The 27,820-nt window shown below is 44.3% G+C and overlaps 1 protein-coding gene across 1 annotated transcript in view; it reads left to right on the plus strand.

Moving 5' to 3' along the window:
• Nucleotides 1-6: 6 nt before the first annotated feature.
• Nucleotides 7-27,820, plus strand: part of PRKCQ (protein kinase C theta) — a 189,305-nt gene continuing 161,491 nt past the window's right edge. The window contains exon 1 of the mRNA XM_040451506.1: nt 7-91. The gene's annotated coding sequence lies outside the window, so the exon portion shown is untranslated. The remainder of the gene's footprint in view (nt 92-27,820) is intronic.

Here is a 27,820-nt window from a genome sequence, read left to right on the forward strand (position 1 = left end):
ACGAGCGCCCCCTGGCAGGCGCCAGGACGCCGCCAGTGCCCGCGCCGCCGCCGAGCAGCAACGCCTGCGACCCCGGGCGCCCCGTCTGCAGGTAGGTGAGCTGGGGTGGGGGCGTCGGCCCCGGGGAGGGCAGGGGCTGCGCGCGGGGGGCCGGAGCCGCGACCCGGCGGGGCGGGGTGCGGAGTCGGGGGTAGGCCGGCCCGGGTCCCGCTGCGAGAGGAACGGGGAAGGGGGCGCGGGACGCCTGCCCGGCCGCCAGGGGACTAGAGCGCAGCAAACTTTGGGCCACTTGCCTCCGGTGGCATCTTATGCGCGGGTGGCATAGGGCGCAGCTGACCTTGGCCGTGTGGAGGCCACCGAGGCTGGGGCTGGGGGGCGCCTTCACTTCCTTCTCGTTTTCTCCCCTCTCACCTGGACTTACTGGGGTGGGAAGGAGGGAAGAAGGTGGAAAGTTTTTTATCCTTGGCAAATGCTATAAGGAGAGATGGTTGATGCAGATGGTGACCTGCCCACAGGTCTTGTTTCCTTAGGGTTTGCGAGAGCAGCAGGCAGGGCTGCCAAGACTCACTTCTAAACAAAACCAAATTTCTTTTCAAGGTCCTGGGGCAGGGTGAGGCGGCTCTGTGATAGATACGGGGAAAAAAAGTGTGGTGCTCAATCCTGTACCCTCTAGTGAGATTCTCTGTATTTCGGCATTCAGAGCCACATGTTAAGAAAGTAGAGTTAATATCTTTATTTTATTGAATTTTAAGAGCCCCAGTTATCTGTGTGAAATGGACTGTTCACGCTAAAGGCTTGGGCACTCCCTATAGGCATGAGTGAGGAGAGGCCCAAAGGTCTGGCCCTGCTTGGAGATTCAGATTCTTTCCGCCTGGAGTCTGCCACTGAGCTGCCTTGTCCTTTGAGGTTGTGTAAGAAAAGGTTATTCCGTCATGAGGGTGAAGCCTGCGGGAAAGGTGCAGGTCTGGCCAGGGCCAGGTGCCCACCTGACCCCCTGCACTGGTTCTCTAGACCTTCCCCCTTGGACCCAGCCTTCTGTAGAAGCGGTGACCAGCACAGCCCCCCTTCCCTGGCAGGGATGTTTGGTGAAGGCGCCCTGCTCCTAAGCTCCAGGGTCCCCCCCCTCCCACCCCACACCCCAACCTTGTGAATCACCAACTTCGTTTTTCCCCCTAACTTTATCTCTGGTAACTCTTGTAAAATGGCAGGCTTAGGGGCGGATGCTTAATCTCTTTAAAAAATGCTGTGTCTAGTGGGAAGGAGGGTGACAAAGGAGGGTGACGTTTACCAATTTGGTTGCAAATTACTTTTGAAGTTTATGCACAGCTGTTTAAAATCCCTCTGAGATCAGTGCCATTGTTTGAAGCAGGTGTCTGTCACAGATTGATGTTGTTAGTCCCTTTTCTGTTGATTGCATGTACGTATATTTAAAGCCTAAGGCACAGGAAGAAGACCTTCTAAAACCTCCAAAGCCTCAGCTGTGAAATTCCTCCCCGTTAGTGATTAAGACTAAATTAAGTCATCTTGTTGGTTGTTGTTGTTGTTGTTGTTGTTTCTTCTCGCTCTCATAAACTTTTATCTCTGATTTCAAGAGTAACCTGTTCAGCCTCACCAGCCTTTGTTTCACTCCTGTGATTTTCTTGTAAATTCTTAATATGTGAAGTTCCAGGGAGGACTTCTCATCGCCACCCTTCAATGTGTCATGCTCACTTCCTCCACCGTCTTGTGCCATGGTGGCTCAGAATGGCAAGAAGCGCTTGGGCAAGCTTCTTTGTGGGTCCTCCGGCTGGGTTCACCTCCCTAGGATGGAAACACCCTTGAGTTGGCTCAGAATATCCCTGGGTCAGCTACTAGAACTTTCATTTCTTCTGCTGTTGGCATTTCTCTTTAGATACACAAGGATATTGTACAATTATTTACACCTTCGTCCTCCTTAGCATCTCAAAGATCCCTTTCAACTCTAAGACTCCATTTCCCTTGTTCAGAGCAGGTGCTGGAGGCTCCCCTGAATTGCCCATTTGTCTTTGGTCATTTCTATGAAGGTCCCTCATTTGGTTGTAATATATTCTCTCTCTTCTGGGGGGAAGATGCAGGATTTCATGATAGGCCATTTGCCTTCCTTGAAAATAGGAATTAGAATTAGTACTTCCTGCTTTTAATGCATGTCATATTTTAGATTCGCAGATTATGTTGTTTGCTCCCCAAAATATTGCAGATGGACTAATCGCATGCGACTGTTACTAAGGGTATATTTTCCTCTCAGGTGGTTTCCTTTTTAGAGTCTTCACCCTTTTCTCTTTTTTCTTTGAAGTAATTTTCCTAAATTGTTTAAAATTTAAAAAAAAAATTGTTGTATGATGAAAAATCCCAGGGAACACACATGGATCGTGTGATTTCATATTTACATAATTTTGTTGTCCCAAATCAAATGTGTAATTGAAAGTAGAGAGAATGGTCTCATGGTGTCATGCACAGCATTTGACTTCTTCGTGTCTGTCCATTATAGTAAAACTTCCAGTATCTCATTTTCAAACAGCAGTGCATCTAATTTTGCCTGTTCATGCCTATTCTGGCCGTTAAGGAAGAGATCATGAGACACTCAGAAACACATCGAGGCAGAAAGTTGAATTAAAAGATATTTTCTTGCAATAAAGGAAACATCTTTCAATATCCTAACACATCAAGCATTGATACACAAATCCACATTTCCCTGTCATCTAAACATAACCCTTGGGGCAAAGGGAGAATCAGAGTTTCAGAAATTAGTTTCTGTCCCGCGATTAAATTAGCCCATTTTTAAAGTACTCTCTTTGGCCGGACATGCTTCTACAGGTTGATGTTAACTTTAAGCTAGTAACATTGATGATAATAATCAGAGCCAACAAAAGCAATAAAATAATGGTTTGATTGATGCAGTATTACTTATCATTTGCGTGCCAGGTATGAAGCCCAGAATTTTATATTTGACAAACATTCCTATTTCATGTAATCTTTGCAACGCTTTTATAAATTGCATATTATTATCATCATCACCACTTTCATTTTGCAGGTGAAGAACCTGAGTCTCAAGGAAGTTGTATCGCTTGCCCAGGTCTTAACAGCTCGTATGTCTGACTCTGACACAGAGCTGGACAACCTACCAGTTAAAGGTTTTGGGTTTTTGTTTTTCCCTTAATGTTTATTTATTTTGTGTGAGAGAGAGTGCAAGCAGGGTAGGGGCAGAGAGAGAGAGAGAGAGAGAGGGAGATACAGAGAATCCCAAGCAGGCTTTGCACTGTCAGCCCAGAGCCCCACACCGGGCTCGAACTCACCAAGCACGAGATCATGACCTGAGCCGAAATCAAGAGTCGGATGCTTAACCAACTGAGCGCCACAAGTGTTTTCAATCGTGACAAAATGGTACACATACCACAAAACTCATCATCGTAACCATTTTGAAAGGTACCTTTCAGTGGCATTAGGTGCCTTCACACTGGTGGGCAGCCATAGCCACCACCTACCAACAGAACTCCTTCATCCTGCAAAACTGAAACTCTGTCCCCATTTAACACTCCCTGTTCACCCTCCCGCCAGCCCCTGGCAACCTCCATTCTTCGTTTTGTCTTTCTGAATTTGACTACCCTGGGCACCCCACATACGTGAAACATACAGTATTTGTCTTTGTGAGACTTGCTTACCTCACCATAAGGTCCTGCAGATGCATATGTGTTGTAGCATTTGTCCGAATTCCCTTCCTTTTAAAGGCTGAATAATATTCCATTGTGTGTGTATATGCTGTTCTGTTTATCTACTCATCTATTCATGGACGCCTGGGTTGCTTCCACGTTTCGGTTTATATATAACACTTTGAACATGGGTGTATAATATCTCTTTAGGTCTCTGCTTTAAATTCTTTTGACTGGATTAAATGGCAGTCCGGTATATCATATTTTGAGGATACATCATCCTGTTTCCCGCGGTGGCTGCATCATTTCACATTCCCACTAGTGCGTAAAGGTTTCCGTTTCTCCACATCCTCGGCGACACTTGATATTTTCTGGATTTTGTTTGTTTTGATAGTGGTCATCCTCATGTGTTGTGAGGTGGTAAGCAATGAGCTTTTCACTAAATTGTTTGATGCTAGACTCCGGGGTCTATGAGTCTCCTGAGTTCATTGGTCTTTCCTCTCTCTCCTTGTTTATGTACGTTTTTCTAGTGCAGAATCACTAGAGCAACCACTATTCGAGCATCCCCTGAAGGACCAGGGAAACCAGGGCAGGGGGGCTCTTGAAAGATAAAAGGTCCTTCTAGGAAGGGTTGCCCCTACCTACGTGAAGGACCTCGTGATGTAGAAATAAATGGTTGTTCAGGGCACCTGGGTGGCTCAGTCAGTTGAGCGTCCAACTTCGGCTCAGATCATGATCTCACAGTCCATGAGTTCGAGCCCTGTGTCGGGCTCTGTGCTGACAGCTCAGAGCCTGGAGCCTGCTTCGGATTCTGTGTCTCCCCTCTCCCTCTCTCTTTCGGTCTCTGCCCCTCCCCCCCCCCCACACACACACTCCCTGTCTCTCTGTCTCTCTCTCAAAAATAAGTAAACATTAAAAATTAAAAAAAAAAGAAATGGTTATCAAGAATAAAGGAAGCATGGTGTTAGTGCTAATAACCTTAAATGTGTAGGACAGACCTTTTGCAGATTGAAGGCTAGATTATCTCTTGTAGGCAACCAAAACAAGGCAAATTCTTGGGACATCGGAGACAGCCAAAAGGTTGATGGCTGTACTTTAGTTCATCAAGCTTTTGTTATGAGCCCCAGAGCCACACACTGTACTGTCTAACTCGTAGGGGAGAGGCAGACAAGTAAAGAGGAAATTACAAGGCAGTGTGATAATTTCATCATGCGTGTATATTGTTATGTGTCAGTTTATACTATGGTGGTGTGCAACTGTATTATATATTTGTTTATTTCCTGCCTGTTTCCTCCTCTGCAGGGTAAACCCTGTGAGGGCTAGTGTTTCATCCATAGCTGTATCCCTGGCTGCTACAGCAGGGCCTGGCACATAGTAGGCCTGCAATACATAAGCATATGGTGACTATGCGAGTGCCGTCCTGGGGATGTACATGGTGCTATGGGAGCGCTTAGATTTGGAGTGTCTGAGAAGATATCTCAGCGGAAGTGATGGCAGGTGGCAGTGAGCCCGGTGAGGGTGTTCTAGAAGTGGGGATGGCGTTTGTAGAATGGCCTGGCAGCTTGTGATCGTGACATCCCAGCAAAGGAAAGGAAGAGTCTGGCTGGAGCGCAGCAGGTGAGTACAAGAGAGCGGGGTGAGCCCGGTGGCTTCCCCTCAAAGTGTGTTTGTGGCATCCACTGCCACTCTTCAGTTAAAAGTACAAAGAGCAGGGGCGCCTGGGTGGCTAAGTCGGTTAAGCGTCCGATTTGGGCTCAGGTCAAGATCTCATGGTTCTTGGCACTGAGCCCTGAATCAGGCTCTGTGCTGACAGCTCGGAGCCTGGAGCCTGCTTCGGATCCTCTGTCCTTCTCTCTCTCTCTCTCTCTCTCTCTCTCTCTCTCTCTCTCTCTGCCCCTCCACTGCTCGCATACTCTCTGTCAAAAATAAGTAAGCATTTTTTTCTAAAAAAAAAAAGGACAAAAGGCTGACCCTTCATTGCCCTTGCCTCTCTTATCCTCCTGTTCATCCCCTGCCCTCTGAGCTGTTCACCCTGAGTGAGCACTAAAATAACCCGTAAGTAGAGTGCTGCCAAGACATGGCTGTTTCCAGAGCAGACCACGTGCTGAGTTCATGGTCAGATAAGATGACTCTTCATAGCCCAGGTGGCCAAGAAGCCAAGTCTTTCATGAACATAAGACGAAATGCCCTTCTTGCAATTTTGGGAGAAATGCATTTCCGTTGCATGCGTGTTTAGAGCAGTGGTCTTAAACCATCTCTATTCCGTGGCTCATTCATGGACTGATTTCAGTGGTGCAAAAACAGACCTCTTGCACCATGTTTTTTTACCCTGCAAGACACAATCCATTAGTGGATTATGAAATTAATGTATTGCTTTGTGACAAGCTTCTCTTTCAAAATGAAATAGAACAGAAAACGCTAGCACCCATTTCATGTAGCAACAGTAATGATTTCATGAAGTTTTCTATCATGGGATTTAGGACATAGTCTCTTTCTCACCTGTTTGAAAATTACAGACTCACGGCATTTAGTTTTCTGTACCCTTCCTGGTAAGTCATGGGATCACACAAGCTCAAGGCTGGAGGGAAGAAGGAGAAATGGAAAGGAAAGTGACATTTGTTAAGTGTGCGGTGTGCCAAGTGCTGGGATACATGGGATGACTTACTCTAAAGCCCTGTGTGTCAGATGGGTCTTTCATGGTTTACAGAGGAAACGCTGAATCGTGAAGACGTGAAGAAACTTGATCAGGGATCGCACAACGAATTGTTAACCCTGAACCCTGATCTCTTGGCTCCTAATTTCATATTCTTTTTTATGCCTCTGTGGGTTGTCTTCCCCAAGTGTGTTCGTCAGTTGGCTGCTTGGGGAAGATATTTTCTTGAGGAAAGTGGTGTAACCGTATTCACATTCGTTAGGAAGAATGGAAACTTTGAGAGGTATCACATCAGCTTCTTAAAGGACTAGATCAGTGAGGTGGAAATAGTGTTGATTATATAGACTGGGAATCGTTCAACCTGAAGTTGACAAAGATGAAAACAGCTACTCCCCCCAAAGCTGTCCCCCGGACGAGCATGGGTGGTGCCATGTGAGATGACATACTTTCCCTCCTAAAGCCGGGGACCCTGGGGCCACTGTCTACTTCTCCCAGTTTGTGTACAGAGGTTGATGAGTTATACTGAGCAAAATTGTGCAACTATGCAAATTCATGACACTCTAATTCTGCGATTTCTAACATCAGCCAGGCTCTCGGGCTTTCCCTGGCCAAGCCTCCTCGCTTTCCACAGCAGCCACTTGTGACCATCACCTGCCAGCCCAGCCCCCTACCCTCAGCCTGTTGCCTTGCTTCCCCCTTCACTGAGCAAAATGGAAGTTTTCCTGATGAGAACAGACTGAATTTGTGATCACAGAGCTACAGCCTAACTTCAGCTGGATCTACCCTCCCATCGTTCCTTCCTTTTCACAATGAAAAGAAAAAGAAAACAAGATGCCTCATTCTCCTGGCTAATAATCTTCCTCCTCCTTTGGTGCTCTGGGACCCATGCCTTCCCCATTCTTGGGCATGTTGTTCTCTTGATTCTGTCCTCTCTCATCTGTGTATTCCTTCCCTCCCTCCTCACTGGCCCCATTCTCACTGCATCAAACACGCCTAAATCCCTTCCTTGTTCTAGCTACTTTTTTCTCTTTCCTCCTCCTCCTCCGTGCCACACTCCTTAAATTGTCCTTTCCGCCTGCTACTGTTTTCTCGCTCCACATGTCTTGCCACAGACATCTGGCTTTGCCTCTACTGCGTCTTGGGAAACTCACACTCCCTGTTGCCAACTCTGACTAAATCCCACTCCTGAGTTGATTTCTCCTCAGCGGACCGTGCACTAAGCACTCCTGCAATCTTGGAGCAATGTTTCCCTTCCGTCCCCTCTCTCGTTCTTCCTCTTTCTTCTCCTCTCCTTTGCAATCTTCTCTCCTTTCTGTCCCCTGGGAGGCTGATGATCCTCACTTCTCTATTCCCGTGGCCACGCCATCCCTCATTCATCTTCCGAGCCGTGTCCTCGCTCGCCGCTACCCAAAACTTACCAATGCAAAGTTCTACCAATCTTTTGCTGCTACTTGATGGATGCATTCGGTACCGAACGCCCCAAACTGAACACATCACCTTCCCCTTTCTCTTGCTGCAAATATTTCCCTACTGCTCTTTTCTGTACCTGGTACTGGCTTCACCTCTTCTCACACAAGCAGAGGTCCTCTAGATGTTTTTCCTTTACCCCTCACCCCAAACCACATTCTGTGAGTTCCATCCTCTGCACCTCTTCATTCCATCCACCCTTTCCCACCTTCCTTTCCTGCTCTGTGTAGAGGCTGCCACTGTTTCTCCTCTGTGTTAATGCCAGAACCTCCTACCTGGTCTGTGACTATAGAAAGTTCTCCATGTTGCAGCTGGAGGCACCCTTCTAGAACCCAGATCTCAGAGTGTCACTCCTAGTATTAAATTCTCCAGTGGTGACCCAGTACACTTGGAATGAAACCCAGACTTTATCACATGAATCAGAGTGTTCTGGTTGATCTACACTCCCCTGTCCTCTCAAGACTCATTTCTCCAGCAACACACACATCCCATTCCTATAAGTCCAAGCCTCTTTTGTGTTCCTTAGCGGTCCCATGCATCCTGTTGCCCTCATGGAACTTTTTTTTTTTAATGTCTATTTGTTTTTGAGAGAGAGAGAGAGAAACAGTGCATGGGCAAGGGAGGAGCGGGGGCGGGGGGGCACAGAATCCGAAGCAGGATCCAGGCTCTGAGCTGTCAGCATAGAGCCTGACATGGGGCTTGAACTCATGAGCCACGAGACCATGACCTGAGCAGAAGTCGGACACTCAACTGACTGAGCCACCCAGGCGCCCCCTGCCCTCATGGAACTTTATGCTCAGCCTCAAACCCCTCCTTCCTTTGGTGAATTCCTGTACATCTTCAGTGCCTCACTTAGATAAGTTAGAAAGCTTTTCCTCCTACAAATTTGGATTTCATTTCCTTCTACATGTTCTTAGAGGGCATATGAGATCATCCATATAAAGTGCTTAGTACCTTGTATAGCATTTAGTAACCAATCCATAAATGTTAGCAACCACAGCACCTAAAATGTATTGCTATTGTTTGTGTCCTTTTAGATCCCCCCAATAGATTACAAGCTCTCAGAAGGCAGACAGCACATTCCTACTTATTCTTTGTGGAATTGCCAGCATCTGTCACCGTATCTGACATATATGGGAGGTTCTCAATAACTATTAGTGGAATAAATAAATGAGCCATACGTTTTAGAACATGTTGTGTGTAAGAGACTATGTGCTAAGTGACAGGAGAAAGGCATCCCAAACTAGGGGTTTAAATATTTGCACAAGTAGAATCATTATCATCTTGGCCCAGTCCTCTGAGTCTGAATACATTCTGTAAAGTAAGAGCCGGAGGTAATGGGAAACACTCAAAGATGCTAAAGGCAATTTGCTACAAGGTAAAAACTCCCATCTCCCCTACTTATGGTGTGATTTTCTCCCTCTGTCACCCTCAGTCTCTCACTTTGATGACCATTATAATGCCAACAATAAAAGGAAGGAAGATTAAACTGAGAATGATCAGGGAATACAAGGTCATCTTAAAATATTCTGAGGGGCACCTAGGGGGCTCAGTTGGTTGGGCGTCTGAATTCAGCTCAGGTCGTGATCTTGCAGTCTGTGAGTTCGAGCCCTGCATCGGGCTCTGTGCTGATGGCTCAGAGTCTGGAACCTGCTTTGGATCCTGTGTCTCCTTCTCTCTCTCTGCCCCTCCCCCGCTCACACGCTGTCTCTCTCTCTCTCTCTCTCTCTCAAAAATAAACATTAAAAAAACATTTACAATATTCTGAAATACCCTACAAGCAAAATGATGAGGCAGTAGGTAAATATTAAATGTAGATATACCAAGAACTCAAAAACTATTTTAATGAAAAGAAAATATAAAAGAATAAAAGAGGTAAAAGGACTTTAATGAAATGATAAAAGGTGTTACAGAATCTTCAGAAAAAAAAAAAACATAATCATCTTGGAAATTCATTAAGGCAGGTAACAGCAGGAAAGGTAAAAAGTAAAGGACTAAATCCAAGAACAAGGATGATAAAAGCATGTCAAAGATAAAATCATTGAAAACATTCAAAGAAAAATGTTTTATTTTTTAAACTTTTAAAAATAAATTTTCTCTTCTCTTTGGTCAGTTTTTTTCATGTTTATTTTTGAGAGAGAGAGAGAGAGACATGGATCATGAGCGGGGCAGGGGCAGAGAGAGAGGAAGGCACAGAATGTGAAAGCAGGCTCCAGGGTCTGAGCTGTCAGCACAGAACCCCCAGTGCAAGGCTCACACTCATGAACTGCGAGATCATGACCTGGGCCAAAGTCAGATGCCTAACCAACTGAGCCACCCAGGTGCCCCTCTTCTTTTTTTAAAGTTTATTTATTTACTTTGAAAGCGAGAGAGAGAACATGAGCATGGGGAGGGGCAGAGAGAGAGGGACAGAGAGAGAATCCCAAGCAGGGTCCGTGCTGCCAGAGCAGAGCCCAATGCAGGACTCAGATCTCATGAACTGTGAGATCCTGACCTGAGCTGAAATCAAGGGTCAGACGTTTAACTAACTGAGCCACCCAGGTGCCCCTCAAAGAAAAATGTTTGAAAAGTAAAGAATAATAAAGTACTTCAGGGCGCTCACTTAAAGGTAGACTAAGCCAAAAATATGAAACCAAAGGGGGAAAAAATACCATAATCTTTTAAAGAAGATAAAAAATAAATCCCAGCAATAAAACAATGAAACAGGCACATGCATAAGTTCCTAACCTTAAGTAAGCCACAGCTAAGACAACATTAAAACTGGAGTGTAGGATTCTATCTTGTAACCAAAAAAAAAACCCACCTAACCTTTATGAGATTTCAGAGGCAGATTTCCAAGCATACTTTGTTGCACGGATAGCCTTGTGTTTCAGGGAAAACAAGCACTGTGGGTTCCACTGTGGCCTTTCCCTCAAGTGGAGTGTCAGCATGGGGTCCGCTAAGGGCCAGTAGTTACACTCACCTTTGCCTGTAGAATCAGGGAGACGCTTCTCACTGTGCAAGACTTAGCCTCCTCTGCATTCCAGCCGCAGTGACTTCACCATCCCAAGTATCGACTGTTCCTTTGGGAAATAAAATAAGGAAGCCCCCTAAACTCTAAGTGCGTTCCTGCCTCTGTTCATGAAAAGCTCTTCTCAACCAGAGTCCCTTTGGGCAATTACAAAATCGGTATCCTTTCGCGATCTACCTTTGCTGTGTAGCTTATAACGTGTTTATCCTCTCTCTCATACTTTCTTGAGTCTCTGGGGCCTTGCAGTTTCTATCCAGCTCATAACCAGAGCTCAGTAGTGATACTTTAATTCAGCTCGTATCTCCTGAGAAGGCTCACCTAAGGGCACATGTCACGTCTTCCGCGTCCTTTTTCTTTAGCTCGTGGCACCGAGCTCAGGCTGCATCTGGTCCTGAAGGGGATCAGGAAGCCTCAGGGAGTCAGGGAATCTATTTTATTTTCCTCCAAATGCCAGCGTGAAGGATTCTATGAATATGACATTTCTCAGGGCCTGATCATTAGTATTTAAGAGCCCTAAGCTTTGCAATTTTTGTCCGTATTTGCAAGGTTGGCTTTAGGGATCTAAGTGAAAAGTGGTTCCTAGAGCCCCAATTTGCTGTGCTGACTTCTGGTAGCCAGTCCCTACCTTGACATCTGCCTCCGTAGTTCTCTGGTGCCTTCTCTGCCCAACAATCCCAGGCTCCTTGCTAAGTGGGGGCATATGGTAGTTGGTACACAGGGTATTATGAATCCGAATTAGAGAGTCACTTTCAGTGGAAGAGATTGCAGAGATGCTCTGGGGTCTTGTGGCCTCACGTCCTGGCCCTGCTTTTGTCCTGCTTTTCCATGGCCACACCAGTCTTTCATGGCCATCTAGCTATGAAGGCGAATGGGAGGGTCATAGACGTGGGGGCGAGGAGAGAAGGAGCTGTTCCCCATTCCAGTTTTCCATGTTGACCAAAAGGTGCACGAGTTGGATGAGGGGTCTCTAGGATTCCTGGTGATCCTAATATTTTGTAGCTGTTTTCTGGGAGTTCCTTTGATGTCCACATATTCACTGGGGTGGTATGGTATTAGATAAGTGTCAAGGTTCCCAGGCTCTGGCTAGCCCATGTGCACTCATTGGTGAACAGTCTGGGTGACGAGCCAACGTCACCAAGAGAAGAATGTGTGACCCTTCACCCACACATGGAACCGTCGTCACCTGAACACCAAAGCCATCCAGCTCTAGTTGGCTTTGTAGCAAGAAAACATCTTTCCTTCAATGTTAGTGATGCTTGTAATATGCCGAATTCTCTCAGATACCGTAACAACCGAGTTTTCTCAAAGTACTGGTCCTCCAAGAGGAGCAACTTACCTTGCCCAGCGGTTTTTGTTCCTGGAAGATAAGTGAATGAGGAGCAGCAGCCAGAGAGGATCTTCCCTCCTCTAAGAAGGGAATTTTTAAAAAATTTCCTCTGTGTTAGCTACTCAGAAAGAATAAATTAGCATGGATTTTTATACATAGGCTCTTTGGAAGGGGTGATATTCATAGCAGCCATAAATAAACTCTTTCATAAGAGGGACTTGAATCTCCCTGCCCCTCACATATAACCGAGTTTTATAAAAATCCTTTTCATGTTGATGAAATAATTCAGTGACAAATAGCCTGCATAATTCCAAGTTCTGGAGCAGAGGCAGCTGAAGTATTTGCCAAAGGCACAGCACAAGGTACTTGAACCTTCCTTCCTCTGTTCCAATGAAAAGAAGGATTTGACTAGTGGGATTCTTTCCTAGTTCCTGGGCACTGAGATTTGTTAATATTTACAGTACACTTGAGATCTGAGAGGAAAAGTGCTTTAGGAGAGTAAGCCACATGCACAGGAGGAAAAGGCTTTTTGTCACCTATTAAAATAAATGTGACATATTTGACACACACAAAAAATAGTTGCCAACATTGCTAAGCGTAAATTAGCACATGATTTTTGAAATTAATTAAGTAAAACTCATCCATTAGTCGTTTCTCCTGGGTGGAGCTGGTGGAGAGAAATGTCAACACATGACATCATATTTGAATTTTGTTTCTTCAATGGAAATGAAAGGAAGGAGTCCCTCCCGTCCAGAGAGCAGACTATTAAGTATTCAGAACAGAGAGCATATATGTTCATTTAAATATATAAAATTGATTTTCTCCTGGAGAAAAATTATAGATGTTTTCTCATGGAAAAATAATCTAGTCTCTTGGGTCTAAATATCTAGACCTAGAGAGAGATCACACTATTTATTTAAGTACTGTCCTATCTCAAGACACTTTGCAATACAGCTATGAAAGCAAACTGTAAAGAATCCTCAAACATCCTGCAGGTATAACAAGTGAAACATATATTTGTTTGGATATTTGTCTAGAAACCACCAACAGGAAAGGTTAGATGGAACTCTGGGGAATTTTAATCCGCACACCGCATTTTCTTAGCCTTTTGCAAGATGGAATCAGAGGATTACATTTTCTAAGAGCGGCCTTTGAAAAAGCTTGAGCACTAATCAGTTAAGTGTGACATAGGCTTGAAATGAGATTTGGGAATAAATAATCGAGGGTGAAGTACAACCTAACACATATTGACAGTGGGCTGGTGCTATTACCCTGAAATTGTCAAGGCTGCAGTTTATGATTTATTTGACCCAGAGTGTTGCTTTGGATGTCAATCGCTGCGTAATGAATGTCACCCAAAACTCAGTGGCTTCAAACGGCATCGTTCTATTTGCTCATGATTCCCCGGATGCGGGATTTGGGCTGGCTCTGCTCCTCTGGGCCTCACCTGAAGTCTCTCATGAGACTGCGGACAGATAGGAGATGAGATCTCCTTGAACTTGTTTTCGTGGTGATTAGAGACTAAGAGTGAGTGTTCCGAGCACCCAGAGGCCAAAGCCGAAGTCTCTCAGGGGCCACACTGAGCATCAGCACTGCTGTGCTTGCCTGCTCAGCACGTCAGGGCCAGCCAAGGGCACGGGCGGGGGCGTTAGGATGCACCCCTGCGGGGCAAGGCTGAGCAGCATTGCAGAAGAGCTGCACAGGGCACAGTGTAGTCACGGCCCTCTTTGGAGACACGGTCTAGCACAAGTCATTAGGCCATCTGGTAAACCATGTCACAGAGGGGACCTCACGTTCGTGTTCATGTTCAAGTTCCCACACATGCCGGGCTCTGCTGACAGAGGTGCTAACGCACAATCTGAAGGCAGCTCTCCACTTCACAAGTCCACGGTGACTCCGCATCGCCCGCGGAACGTGAGTCAGAGCCTTGGCATGGCTTGCCGGGCCCTTCCCGCTCCTGCAGCGTCCCTGCTCAAGGGACTGAGCGCCTTAGGTCTTCAGCTGGTCCACGTGGGACCTTGTGTTGGCACGCACTCCCCCTCCACCCGAATCCCCCCGCACACACGGACACATCCCCCGTGTGCCTGGGGTCCTGCACACCAGTGCCCACAGAGCGGGCATCTGTCTCTCTCTCTGCGTCCAGCCCTCGCCTTCAGCAGACAGCCCCCACCGCCATCGAGTGCTGTGTACCATTTACTGATGTCAGTGTCCCAGGGCGATGGCCAGGGAGTCCAGACAACCCCAGGCAGGAGGAAGGGGGGATGTGATGAGGGGGAAGGTGAGCTGTGTGACGGAGCCCGCGTGGCGGGTGCAGCACGAAGTGCAGGGAGAGAAGGCACTGGATAAACCCGAGACAAGACACAAGCACAGCAGGTAGAACAGAAAATTCAGTGAGATGTGGCAAGGGCAAGGCACGTCATGGTGAAGACAGCACCACACAGCCTTCCGTCACACCAGCCCCGTGGCCCCCGCAGAGGTGTTCGAGGAGCCTCCCTCCGGGGCGTCCCGGACCCGAAAGGACCCGCCGGGACACCCAATTCAAGCACTGTGTGTGGCTCTCAGCCAGTGACCACCCGTCCTGAGAGGGCAGAGGAGAAGCTGTGCAGACAGAAGGGAAAGCGTGTGGGATAGTCATTCCCAAAGCCGAGACGTCTATTGTGTCACTGGGGGGAATACCTCGTCCCTCAGTTGACCGGATCACATGAACGTGACACTGACGGTGATGTGCTGGGCTCCGGTGTTGAGGCACAGGGGACATGGTGTGACTGGGGACAGGTGAGCTGGCAGCTAAGCCCTGACCAGGAAGCCCCACCTTGAAAGAGCCCAGAGTCATCTTCTGGCTGAACTGTATAGGAAGTAATCATCGTGCGAAAGTCTTTTTCCGGATACCAGATTCTGCGCTGGTCAACTTCTGTCCATTAGCTCATCTGAGGTAGGTTCTCTTCTTGGCCTCACTTTGCAGGCGAGGAGACAGGTGAAGCAGCTTGTTCGAAGTCACAGAGCTGCTGGATGTAGGAGCTGGAACTTGAACACAGTTTGATGCTCTAGTCTCTACTTTGTGCCACCGTGCTTGGCAAAGCCTGAATTCTGCGATATGCTGTAGTCACGGACTCGTTTTTTAAAAAATGCTCCTTGACATCGGTATGAATTCTGAGACATGAGTTTTGAGAGTTCCTCCCTTTTTATATCTCAATTACTGTTTGGGGCACATTGAAAAATGGCAAATTCTATCATAGATGGACACACACGTGTACCTGTATCCTGGCCGCTCTGACTTGTAAAAGATCCGTGAGAAGAAAGTTTGTTTAATTAAAAATGAGTGAGGGATGCAGCCAGATGAGCCTTTCTGTAATAATAACGTTGAAGTCTGAGCTTTAGCTTTATGGGATTGTTCTAGAAATTAGGTGAAGGGTATATTGTTCTACTGTGAGGTATACTCAAGTTGTTTTTTTAGCATATGCCTGGTGTAACTTTGTAATTTGCTTTGTGGTCAGGAACCACTAAGAAGGTTCACGTTAAGTTTCTGATCTTTTTATGTCTATTATTTGTTAATTGTTATTACTTGACAAGTTCCTGAAGCACAAGATTCCAAAAAGTTCAGAGACCTTACTTTTGCCGATGCTTTCCAAAGATTAATTTTTTTTCAATCCCAAGAAATGTGTACTTTATTATTTTCTTGTTGTTGGTCTGCAGCATAAAATCAGGAATACAGTAGATGCTTCATTGTTGAGCCAAACGACAATTTTCAGAGGTCGAGCAATTCACTCAGTATAAATAAGTTATAGCCCTGAGAATATCTAAGTAGTTAAGTCACAATAACCGTCAAGGCACAGGACATCATGATCCATTATCTCAGAGGCAGAAACCAAGTGTCTATGTTTTGTATGACTTCTGTTTTAAACTTATCCTTCCATCTTTCCTGGACCCCTGATGTGTCAGTACATTTAGAGGGAAATTCAGCCACAGAGAAGGGAAAGGAGCCGTGAACAGGACAGAGGATTTTTTTCCCCCTTGGAGTGGACTTCCCAGCAAATCAAAGGGTGACCTCTTTTGGAATGCGACTTCCTCCCTGATCTCACAATACCTTCCATTGCACTGCCAGAAAGTTCTCACTTCACTTTACTCCAGTACCTGAAATTCTGTCAACTAGAAGTTTAGGGAACAGAGATCGTCTTAGAAATGCCCATCCTGATGAAGTTTCCTTCCCACGCGAGAGGGGCTTAATCAGTAACTTAGACAAGATAGGAATCTTTTTGAGAAGGAAGGCTGGAATTTATTCAGTCCACAAATGTTAATTGATCAAGCACGTAATTGGTCATTGGTCAGGGATTGATCTAAGTGTTGGGGGTGCAGGGGAGAGAAGGGGGCCCAGATCCTGGCCTGCATGAAACCTACTCTCTTTTGGAGGATAAAGACAATAAAAAAAAAAAAAGGTGAACAGTACCTAAATGAGATAATTTAGATTGTGAGGGAGCTATTAATCGCTGAAGAAAGTGAAGAACTAAGCAGACAACTTTCTGGAACATGGCCTGCTCTTAGACTACTAAATACTTTGTTTTTATGGAGAGTGAGGGAGAGGAAAAATACACGGTATTTTTTTTTTTGCTACAAAATTATGGCTAAAAAAAAAAGGGAGTGCAGACAAGTCATGAGATGACAGAAGACCATATTCTGCCCTTCCCTGCTCCCAAGTGACGTATAATTCCCATTTTCTGCATTCCTCTCTGAAGCCTGGGGCCATGGCTACTTTTCCATCACTGTGTTCCTTTGTTGGTACATGTCTGGGACATAGTTGGTGGTCAACCAATATTTAGAATCAGATTATTATGGTTCCTGTTAGCAATGAGGAGCAATACCTTAAAATATATATATGTTTTAAGCTTATTTATTTATTTTGAGAGAGAGACAGCGCTCATGCAAGTGGGAGAGGAGCAGAGAGAGAGAATCCTAAGCCGGCTCCTCACTGTCAGCACAGACCCCAAAATAGGGCTCGAACCCCCAAACCGTGAGATCATGACCTGAGCTGAGATCATGAGTCGGACGCTTAACCAACTGAGCCACCGGGCACCCCTAAAAAAAAAATCTTAATTTTGTTCTGCCTATTGCTACAACTTCTGCAGGTTAGCACGTGAGCAGAAGGAAATTAAAAGGTGACCTAATTAATTCCCACTCATGTGTTGCCAGCCCCAAAGCTTTCACTTCCTATCTTCTTCATAACTTCCACATACGCCACATCTGAAGGGGTGCGCCTTGCTGTGCTTGAGAGCACGCTCAGTACTCTACATGCTTCCTTGGGAAGGGAAGGACCCTTCTTCATTTTTAAATGGGGTCTTTTTCTCCCTGCCCCCCTTTCTTAAATCCTAAGGATAAAACTCTCTTAGAATTTTCCCCAAACGTTAATAATACTGAGATGAACATAGTCAAATATGGAATGTTAGCCTGTATAAATAAGAGTTATTCTTCCCAGACTCTTCATTTTATTTTATTTTTTTAAATATATGAAATTTATTGTCAAATTGGTTTCCATACAACACCCAGTGCTCGTCCCAAAAGATGCCCTCTTCAATACCCATCACCCACCCTCACTTCCCTCCCACCCCCCATCAGCCCTCAGATTGTTCTCATTTTTTAAGAGACTCTTCATTTTAAAGGCAAGGAGAGTGGGACTCAAAGGAGCCAAGCAAGACACTCAGAGTGTCGCAGCTGGTTGGGGGTCAGGTCAAGATCACGCTATAGACCTCTTCACTCCCACTGTTTTTAACTCTGACTCCACACCAACCTTAATAAATACTGGTGATCTCTCATGCCAGCCTCAAAAATTCAACTTCAACCTAAACATCTTGCTTCTCCTCCTGTATCAAGGTGACCCTATCTTCACAAGTGAAAGGGGCGTGATCCTATAAATGACACTATTCCAGCAAGCAGGGACTCTGCTGAGAACATTTGGCTCCCAGGCACTCTATGGAGTCAGTCCACCAGCTTCCCGGGCCACAGCAGTTTCCCAGACCTTCATGCTGTGCCCATGACGCTTCCTTGCTGAACCATGATCTTCATTTCTTTACCCCATATCTTTTATCTCAGTTTTCTGGTTGTATTTTATCTAAGTCATCTTTACTTTAGTTGAGCTAAACCTGTGGTTTTGCAAATTAAATCAGTTGTGGGTTTCTGCATAGATCTCCATGTGTTTATGAAGCCTTTAAAAAAAATAGCATTCTATGATTTCATCTTTATTGTTGTATGAGGGGAGATTTGTTTTCCTTAAGGTTTTTTTTTTTGAAAACAAATTCAAAACTGTTTAGAAGAACATACTTTAAGAAACCGAAACGCTTTTCAACACTATAATTTTAGCCCCAGTTGAATTCCCTTAAAGTTTTGAAGTTTGATTTGTAATGAAGAGGTCATGTGGCTTTTGAGCCTGGACTTTATGCTTAAAAGGAGAGACGCTGGTTCATGTTTTTCAACACGGCAGAGATTTTGGAAGGCATCTTTCATAGCTGCTGTGGAGGAGAATAGGCAGCATGCAAAAATGAGAGGGTGGTAATAATTAGGAAGCTACTGTAATAATTGAGAGAAAATATCTGAACTTCTCAAGCTAAAATACTGAAGAGTTGGGATCGAGTACAAAATAACCAGATAGGATTCACAGGACTTGTTGCGTAGTTGGATACAAAGGCGAGGTAAAGAACTCAGCGTTGAGTCCAGTATTTGTAGCTTGGGAGACTCAATAGTTGGCCATTGCCTTGATCAAGACGGAGGAGAGAGGAGAGGCGTAGGCACTGAGGAAAAGATAGAATTCGTAGTTATTTTGGTTGTGTGTGGAGAGCTGGTGGAACACCCCTTAGAGAGGTCCCAAACATAGCTAAAGCGTGGCATTGAAGGACGTGCGAGTCTAGTTCAAAAAAAACATACCTTGTGAGGTTATCACTGAGCAGAAGATCACTGAGGCCATCGGCATGGATGAGATTGGTCAGAAAACAAAGTCAAGTCCAAACCTGGATGTATTCCATAATATCCAGGCAAAGCAGTCTGGGCCAACACAATAGACAAAGAGTGGCCGAAGGGATGGAAGGGACACAGGAGGGAAGAGGGGCAGTTGGCATGTGACATGTAATATCGAGGAGGTAGAGCAAGAGCGAGCCAGTGGATCTGGAGGTGGGCATCATCGCTGCCTTTGCAACAGCAAGATTAGCAGGTTGGTGGGCGGCAGAAGCCAGTGAGTGGGGAAGCCACTAGAAGGCATGGAGATGATGGTTGGGGAAGCTCGTTGTGAAGGAAAAAGGCAGAACCACATGCAGGAGAAGCAGTGTCCAATGTTGTCAGGGGGAGGAGGCGTGAATGTTTGCAAATGGGAGTGGGAGAGAGGCCGGGGCCATAAAAGTGGCAAGGGGGGAAGGAACAGAGTAGTTGCAGGGGCGCCTGGGCTGCTCAGTCGGTGAAGCGTCCAACCTCAGCTCAGGTCATGATCTCGCGGTTTGTGGGTTTGAGCCCAGCGTCGGGCTCTGTGCTGATGGCTCAGAGCCTGGAACCTGCTTCGGATTCTGTCTCCCTCTCTCTCTGCCCCTCCCCTGCTTTCACTCTGTCTCTCTCAAAAGTAAATAAACATTAAAAACAATTTTTTAAAGAAAAGAGTGGAAATAGAGGGAAGGAAGCTCAGCAGATATGTGCCTTGTGGCTTCCGTTTTCTCATTGAAATGGACTAGTTCATCTGCCAAGGGTGGATAGAAGGCATTCCTGCGTTTCTGGAGACTTCAGGGGAACAAGGAGGCAACAGCCTATTTGGGAAAGGGGAAGGGAAGTGGCCCAGGAGTGAGAGAGAAAAAAAATACAGATTGTTGGCAAATTCAGTAATGAATCAAATACTTATATTATTTGTTGCCTTTTTTACAGTAAAGATACACATAGCACAAAATTTACCTTTGTAACTATTTTTAAGCCAATAGCGCAGTGGCATTAGATTTGCTGGTCGTGCACTCACTGCTGCGATCGACTTCCAGAACTTTTTCATCATCCCAAACAGAAACTCTGGGACCCCGCTAGGCAGTAACTCCCCATTACTAGCCCCTCCCCCAACCCCTGGAAGCCACCGTCACACTCTCTGTCCCTGTGGATTTATTTGCCCATTTTAGATATCTCGTATTTGTTGCTTTTAAAGCACGATTCCACAAAGTAAGAGAAAAGGGAATATCACAAAGGTAGTAATTCTTACTTTAATGTTCTGTAGATGAAGAGGTCATTTTTAAAATTTTTTTTGAATATTTATTTATTTGAGAGAGACAGAGCATGCAGGAGAGAGGCAGAGAGAGAGGGAGAGAGAGAATCCCAAGCAGGGTCTGGGCTGTCAGTGCGGAGCCTGATGCAGGGCTGGAGCTCACGAACCGTGAGATCATGACCTGAGCCAAAATCAAGAGTCAGAGGCTTAAGTGACTGAGCCACCCAGGTGCCCCATTTTTACCTTTTAATTTTTAGTCTGTCCAGTGGAGTTTTGCAGAAGCTGCATGTTGTGATAGCAACAGACTGGATGCAGGAGAATCCAGCTGTCTTTTGTGAAGCAAGACATTAAAAAGATGTGCAAAAACATAAAAGAGTGCCACATTTCTCATTCGTTTGTCTTAAAAAATATTACCTATCTGAAACTATTGTTATGTTAACATATATAATGGACTTTTATTGTTATTTCTAGTTAATAATTGTTTTTACATTTTCTCGGTGTTATTTTCTGATATAGCAAATAGATTTAGTCCACGTAAACCAAAGCTCTTAGGCAACCTTGACAATTCTCAACAAGGTAAAGGAATCCTAAGACCAAAGACTTTGTTTTCTTTTTTAAATTTTTGTAATGCTTATTTACTTTTGAGAGAGAGAGAGAGACAGCATGAGTGGGGAGGGGCAGAGAGAGAGGGAGACACAGAATCCGAAGCAGGCTCCAGGCTCTGAGCTGTCAGCACAGAGCCCAACACAGGGCTCAAACCCATGAACCGTGAGATCGTGACCTGAGCCAAAGTCGGTCACTTAACTGACTGAGCTACCAAGGCTCCCGTAACACCAAAGAGTTTTAGAGCCACGGCTACAAAGTAAGGAGAGTGAATAAATCGAGACTATACGTATCAGCAAGAACGAATGTCTTTATCAAACATGATAAATGGAGTTCCAGAAGAATATAAACAATTTCTGCTGCATTTCAAAGCCAGTAAAATATGTTACCTATAGAATATAGATATATATTCTATGTATAGGGATGCCTATAGGGTGTCTACTCTTGATTTCAGCCCAAGTATTGATCTCATAGTTTGTGGGATCGAGGACGGCATCAGGCTCTGAAATGACAACATGGAGCCTGCTTGGGATTCTCTCTCTCCCCTTCTCTCTGCCCCTCCCCCTACTCCTGTGCTTGCTCTCTCTCTCTTTCAAAATAAGTATACTTCTAAAAAAGAAGATATATATATAGGTATATACTACATGTCTCAAAAACTGGTGGAAATAATAAACTCCAAAGTCTGGAAAGTAATTCTCTTTGTGGGCAGTGGGAATATGAAAGAGAATGCAGTCAGTGGAAGGACACTGGAAACCTGAAATAGATTGGTTAGCTTTTTCTGTTTAGGTTGGATGCTACGTACAGGGTGTTCCTTCAGTTATTTTTTTAAATGTTTTTGTATGCCTGGAATGTTTTATAATACAATTTCAAAACTAATAGCTACACAACTCAACAATAACGACAAAAAAAAGCCCAATTTAAAAGTAGGCAAAGGACTTGAACAGACACTTCTCCAAAGATATGATACGAATGTCCAAGAAGTGTGTAAGACGCTCAACATCACTAACTGTTAGAAAAATGCACAGTGAGATGTCGCCTCATACCTATTAGATGGCTTCTCTCAAAAAACCAAAATAACAAGCGTCAGCGAGGATGTGGAGAAGCTGGAGCCCTTGTGCACTGTTGTTGGGAATGTAAAATGGTACATCTGCTATGGAAAACCAGATGGCAATTACTCAAAAAATCAAAAATACAGTCATAGTATGATCCAATAGGCCCACTTGTGGGTATACAGCACATCTCTGTTCACAGCAGCATCATTCACAATAGCCAACCCAAGGATTGTTCGGGTTGTACAACCATTGCTAGATGAACAGATAAACAAAACGTGGTATGTACATACATCGGAATTTTATTTGGCCTTAAAAAGGAGGAAAATTCTGATATATTCTGTTGCACGTGTTGAAGCTTGAGGACATTATCTAAGTGAAATAAGCCAGGCACAAGACAGACAAAAGCTGGTTCATTCCACTCACATGCAGTATCAAAATAAGTCAGTCATAGAAACAGAAAATAAGATGGTGGTTCGCAAGGGCCAGGGGGAGGCAAAATGGGCAATTGTTTAATGGGGACGGAGTTTCAGTTCTGCATGATGGAAAGTTCTGGAGATCTATTGCACAATAGTGTGCATATATTTAAAACTACTGAACTGGATATTTAAAAATGGTTACGATGGTACCTTTTTTTTTTTTAAGTTTATTTTGCGTGAGAGAGAAAGCATGAGCAGGGGTGGGGCTGAGAGAGAGAGAGAGAAAAAAAGAGAGAGAGAAAGAGAGAGAATCCCAAGTAGGCTCCACACTCAGGGTGATCCCAACGTGGGGCTCAAACTCACAAACCGTGAGATCATGACCTGAGTCAAAATCAAGAGTCAGACGCTTAACCCACTGAGCCCCCCAGGTGCCCCGAGATGGTACCTTTTATGTGTTATAGCTTTTACCACAATAAGCAGATTAATAGTTATAGCAAGAGTTTGTCTGACCTAGGGATTTTTGGGTTCCTTGCTATCCCTCCAGTCATTGTTAAAAACAAATTTCATATATTGAAAAAAATAAATAAAAATAAAAACAGTAAATTAATTAAATCTGAATGATCTAATTATATTTCTTGCTCAGACTCCCTGCATCTAGTCTGATTTGGGCTCGTATTGAGCATTCTGCCCTTCCAGAATACACTCTATTTCCTCTCCCCTACCTCAGTCCTACCTGCAGGAATTCTGATGGATCCCACTGGAAGATGCCCGACTAAGTTTTGCTTTCTCCTTGATACAATTAGGGGCCATTCTAAGTCCTATGGATCCCTGTTGCCTTGAGGGACTCGGTGCACTTAATTTGTATACAACCTATTGTCCATTACTCATTTCCTCCATATATTGATTGTTAATTTTCAGAGATGTTTGATCACCCCAATTCGAATTTAGGCCATTGGAAGACAGGGACAAATCATGCTTTTGTCACGCTTATGTTTGCCTGTCAATGAACTTTGCAAGTGACTAGCACACAATAAGACCAGAGAATGAATGAATGATCAAAGGAATGGATGGATGTATCCCTGGGATTTTAAAGATGTAGCTGAGCTGAATATGGCAAAAATTAAGTATAACGTCTTCTCAGAACTACTATAGCTCTGGTTTCCCTCTGCTTTCCTTATATTCCTTGCACCAAACCCCAATTTTCCTCTCAACAGCCATGTCTTGCCTTATCTGGAGAGGCAATTCTATCCCAAGCCTGGATGGAGAGTGAGTAAGGTTGTCTTTAAATTTTTTTTTCAACGTTTATTTATTTTTGGGACAGAGAGAGACAGAGCATGAACGGGGGAGGGGCAGAGAGAGAGGGAGACACAGAATCGGAAACAGGCTCCAGGCTCTGAGCCATCAGCCCAGAGCCCGACGCGGGGCTCGAACTCACGGACCGCGAGATCATGACCTGTCTGAAGTCGGACGCTTAACCGACTGCGCCACCCAGGCGTCCCAAGTTGTCTTTATTCCCCTACCCTGCTCCCCCTGGCACCCCTGCCACCCTGTTTTTATGGCCCTTTCTGTTTTAAGGGGCTTACTATTAACTGACACACACACACACATAAAAAGACAGCAGGTAGCAGAAATAATAAATATCAGGGTTTGTACAGCATAAGAGGAATGACTGATATTTGATGTTTGATGTCTCTGATCTCAATTCCTTACTATTCTACCTCCAAGCTGTGACAATTTATCTCTTTTTAAAATTGTGGCAAAATATACATAGCATAAAATTTGCCCTCTTCACCATTTTAAAGTGTACAGTTCTGGGACATTAAGCACATTCACACTGTTGTGCAGCGAATGGCCATCATCCATCTCCAGAGTTTTTCAACTTCCCAAACAGAAACTCTGTCCCCACTAAAGACTAACTCCTATTCCCTCTCTCCCCAGCCTTTGGTAACCTCTATTTTACTTTCTGTCTTTTGGCTGTTCTCTGAACCTCATATAAGTAGAATCATAATATTTGTCCTTGTGTGTTTTGCTTATTTCATTTACCCTAATGTCCTCAAGGTTCATCCTTGAGGAGGAACATTGTAGTACGTATGTCGTATGCATGCATCAGGAACATTGTAGCATGCATCAGCATTTTGTTCCTTTGGGGGCCGAGTAATATTCTACTTTAAACTTCTTGGACTTCAGTTGCCCACTCTGTAAAATGGGATCAGTAGCCCATTCTTCAATGGGCTATTGCCGAATAGCTGTGAGGACTTCCCAAGATCATGAAAAATGGTGGACGGTGCCCAGCACAGTGCTTTGATGTATGAGAGATAATGATTTAGTTTCCTCTTTCCCTTTATAAATTATAAATTTCATGAGGACCAGGTGCAAGAAAGATGCTTTTCTCATTCCCTAGTTCTTTCTGTCACACATTAGTGAGTGCCCAGATATGATCATGTGTAATTGAATTGGAGAACCCCCTGATTTAATAAATTAGAGATCCTCCACCAAGGTCCCAGCATCATAAAATGACTGTTTCACTCCTTCCTGCTCCTCCTCCTCACCCCTACCTATAAATCAACGTCATAAGGATAATAATATCAGACCTCCATCACTCAGGAAGGCAAAGTTGATGTAACCCACCATGGGATTTGGATCTCTAATAGCTTAGGTAAGAAACCACATTTGAACAGTTATCTGATAAATTCAGACAGTGAGGACAAGCTGAGAGAATCAAACCACAAGTAAAGATCCTGTTTTCAGTTATCTTAATTTGTGGTCATCCTTTGGCCCAAGTCAATTAGACTTAATCACTGTGGGGCTAATTATCATATCACTCCTTGCTGTGACCAGTAGTTTCTGTGGCCTTTCCATTAGAATGGGCAGATGGATACTTATGTTGACAGTGTATCTGGGTCATTAAAGAGGAAAATCTGATGAAGAACCTTGAGTGTTGATTTTGGTAGGAACAGAAACTTCAAGGAACTTTCCAGAATGGATGTCAAGTCGCAGGAATTAAAACTAAAAACCTAACTGTGACAGTTTAACTCCTTTCCGATTGATTTTCCCCATTGGTAAAATTACTGTGAAAAAAAAATTGCTTGACGTTCTCTTTTGATTTCTTAAAACATTGTTTTCCCCAAACCTCTCTTTCTAGAGCTCCCTAAAATATTAATTTAATGCATACTTTTTTTTTGCCTTGAGAATTTCTTTTTTCTTCACTATGAATGAATGGCTCTACCCCCAAATTGATGGTAGGATTATGCTCAGGGAGAAAAGTCAAGTTTTTTGAAATCCTATATTCAATTAATGAATCTTGTCTGTCTAGACTAGGACAGCCATGAGTGTATAAGTTTGATATGTAGAAAATATTTTGTCTTAAGGAAAATTAGACTGGTTGAGTTGGTGAATATTTTATTAGGCACCTGAAATAATACAGCTTTCCAATTTGTTGAAAGTAAATGTGTCATCTTTGTTTAAAAATGGGCTTCCAGGGTATTTGGGTGGCTCAGTCAGTTAAGCCTCTGATTTCAGCTCAGGTCATGATCTCGTGGTTTGTGAGTTTAAGCCCCGCATCAGGCTCTATGCCAACAGCTCAGGGCCTGGAGCCTGCCTCAGATTCTGTGTCTCCCTCTCTCTCTGCCCCTCCCCTGCTTGTGCATGCTCTCTCTCTGTCTCTCTCTCTCTCTATGTCAAAAATAAATAAACATTAAAAATAGGCTTCTGAATGTTTTAGAAACAATACACTACATATCTCAGGAAGGCCAACCTTAATTGATTGGAAAACAAGGTGCTTTATTTGCGCTATAGGCATGCCTTGGAGATATGGGTTTGGTTCCAGACCATCACAAGAAAGCAAATATCACACTAAAGAAAATCAAATGAAGTTTTTTGGTTTTAAGTGCATATAAAAGTTACGTTTATACTACACTGTAGTCTATTAAGTGTGCAATAGCATTATGTCTATAAAAAACAATGTACATGCCTTAATTAAAAAGTACTTTATTGCTAAAAAAAAATGCTAACTATTATTTGAGCTTTCAGCAAGTTGTAATCCTTTTGCTGGTGGAGGGTCTTGCCTTGATGGTGATGGCCGCTGACTAATCAGGGTGGTGGTTGCTGAAGGTTGGGGTGGCCATGGTGATTCCTTAAAATAAGAGAACAATGAAGTTAGCCACATCGATTGACTCTTCCTTTCATGAACGATTCCTCTGTAGCAGGTGGGGCTGTTTGACAGCATTTGACCCACAGCAGAACTTCTTGCAAAATTGGAGTCAATCCTTTCAAGCCTTGCTGTTTCTTTGTCAGGTTTATGTGATATTCTAAATCCTTGGCAATCATTTCCGTAATCTTCATAGCATCTTCACCCAGGAGTAGATTCGATTTCAAGAAACCACTTTGTTTGCTCCTCCATGAAAAGCAACTCTTCGTCTGTTCATTTTATCCTGAGATTGCAGCCATTCAGTCCTATCTCAAGGCCCCACTTCTGATTCTGGTCCTCTCGCTGTTTCCACCTCATCCTCAGTTACTTGCTTCACTGAAGTCTTGAAATCCTCAAAGTCATCCATAAGGGTTGGAATCAATGTCTTCCAAACTCCTGTGAATGTTGGTATTTTGACCGCTTCTCATAAGTCATGAGTGTTCTTAATGGCATCTAGAAAGGTGAATCCTTTCCAGAAGGTTTTCAATTTACTTTCCCTAGACACATCACTATGGATGGATTTGCCCATAAGATTCACACTTATGGCATCTATAGTCTTATGAAATGTATTCCTTAAACAATAAGAGTTGAAAGTCAAAATGACTCCTTGATCCATGGGCTGCAGATTGGATGTTGTGACAGCAGGCATGAAAACATTATTCTCCTTGTACGTCTCCATCAGAACTCTTGGATGACCAGGCACATTGTCAGTGAGCCGTCATATTTTGAAAGGAATCTTCCTGAGCTCTAGGTCTCAACAGTGGGCTCACAATACTCAGTAAACATGTTCTAAGCAGATATGCTATTATCCAGGCTTTGTTGTTCCACTTATAGAGCACAGGCAGAATAGAGTTAACATAATTCTTAAAGGTCCTAGATGTTTGGAATGGCAAATGGGCACAGGCTTCACCTTCAAGTCACCAGCTGCATTAGCCCCTAATGTAAGAGTCAGCCTGTCCTTTCACACTTTGAAGCCAGGCATTGACTTTTCCTCTCTAGCTATGAAAGTCCTGTTCGGTGTCTTCTTCCAACACAAGGCTGGTTCATTTATGTTGACAATCTGTTGTTTAGTGTAGCCACCTTCATTAATTATCTTAGATCTTCTGGAGAACTTGCTGCTTCACCTTGCACGTGTATGTCATGGAGGTGGCTTCTTTCCTTGAACTTCATGATCCAACCTTTGCTAGCTTCACATTTTTCTGCTGAAGCTTCCTTCCCTTTTTCAGCCTTCA

The sequence above is a fragment of the Herpailurus yagouaroundi genome, unplaced genomic scaffold, assembly GCF_014898765.1.
Source record: "Herpailurus yagouaroundi ecotype Mexico unplaced genomic scaffold, PumYag 203, whole genome shotgun sequence".
Taxonomy (NCBI): Eukaryota; Metazoa; Chordata; class Mammalia; order Carnivora; family Felidae; genus Herpailurus; species Herpailurus yagouaroundi.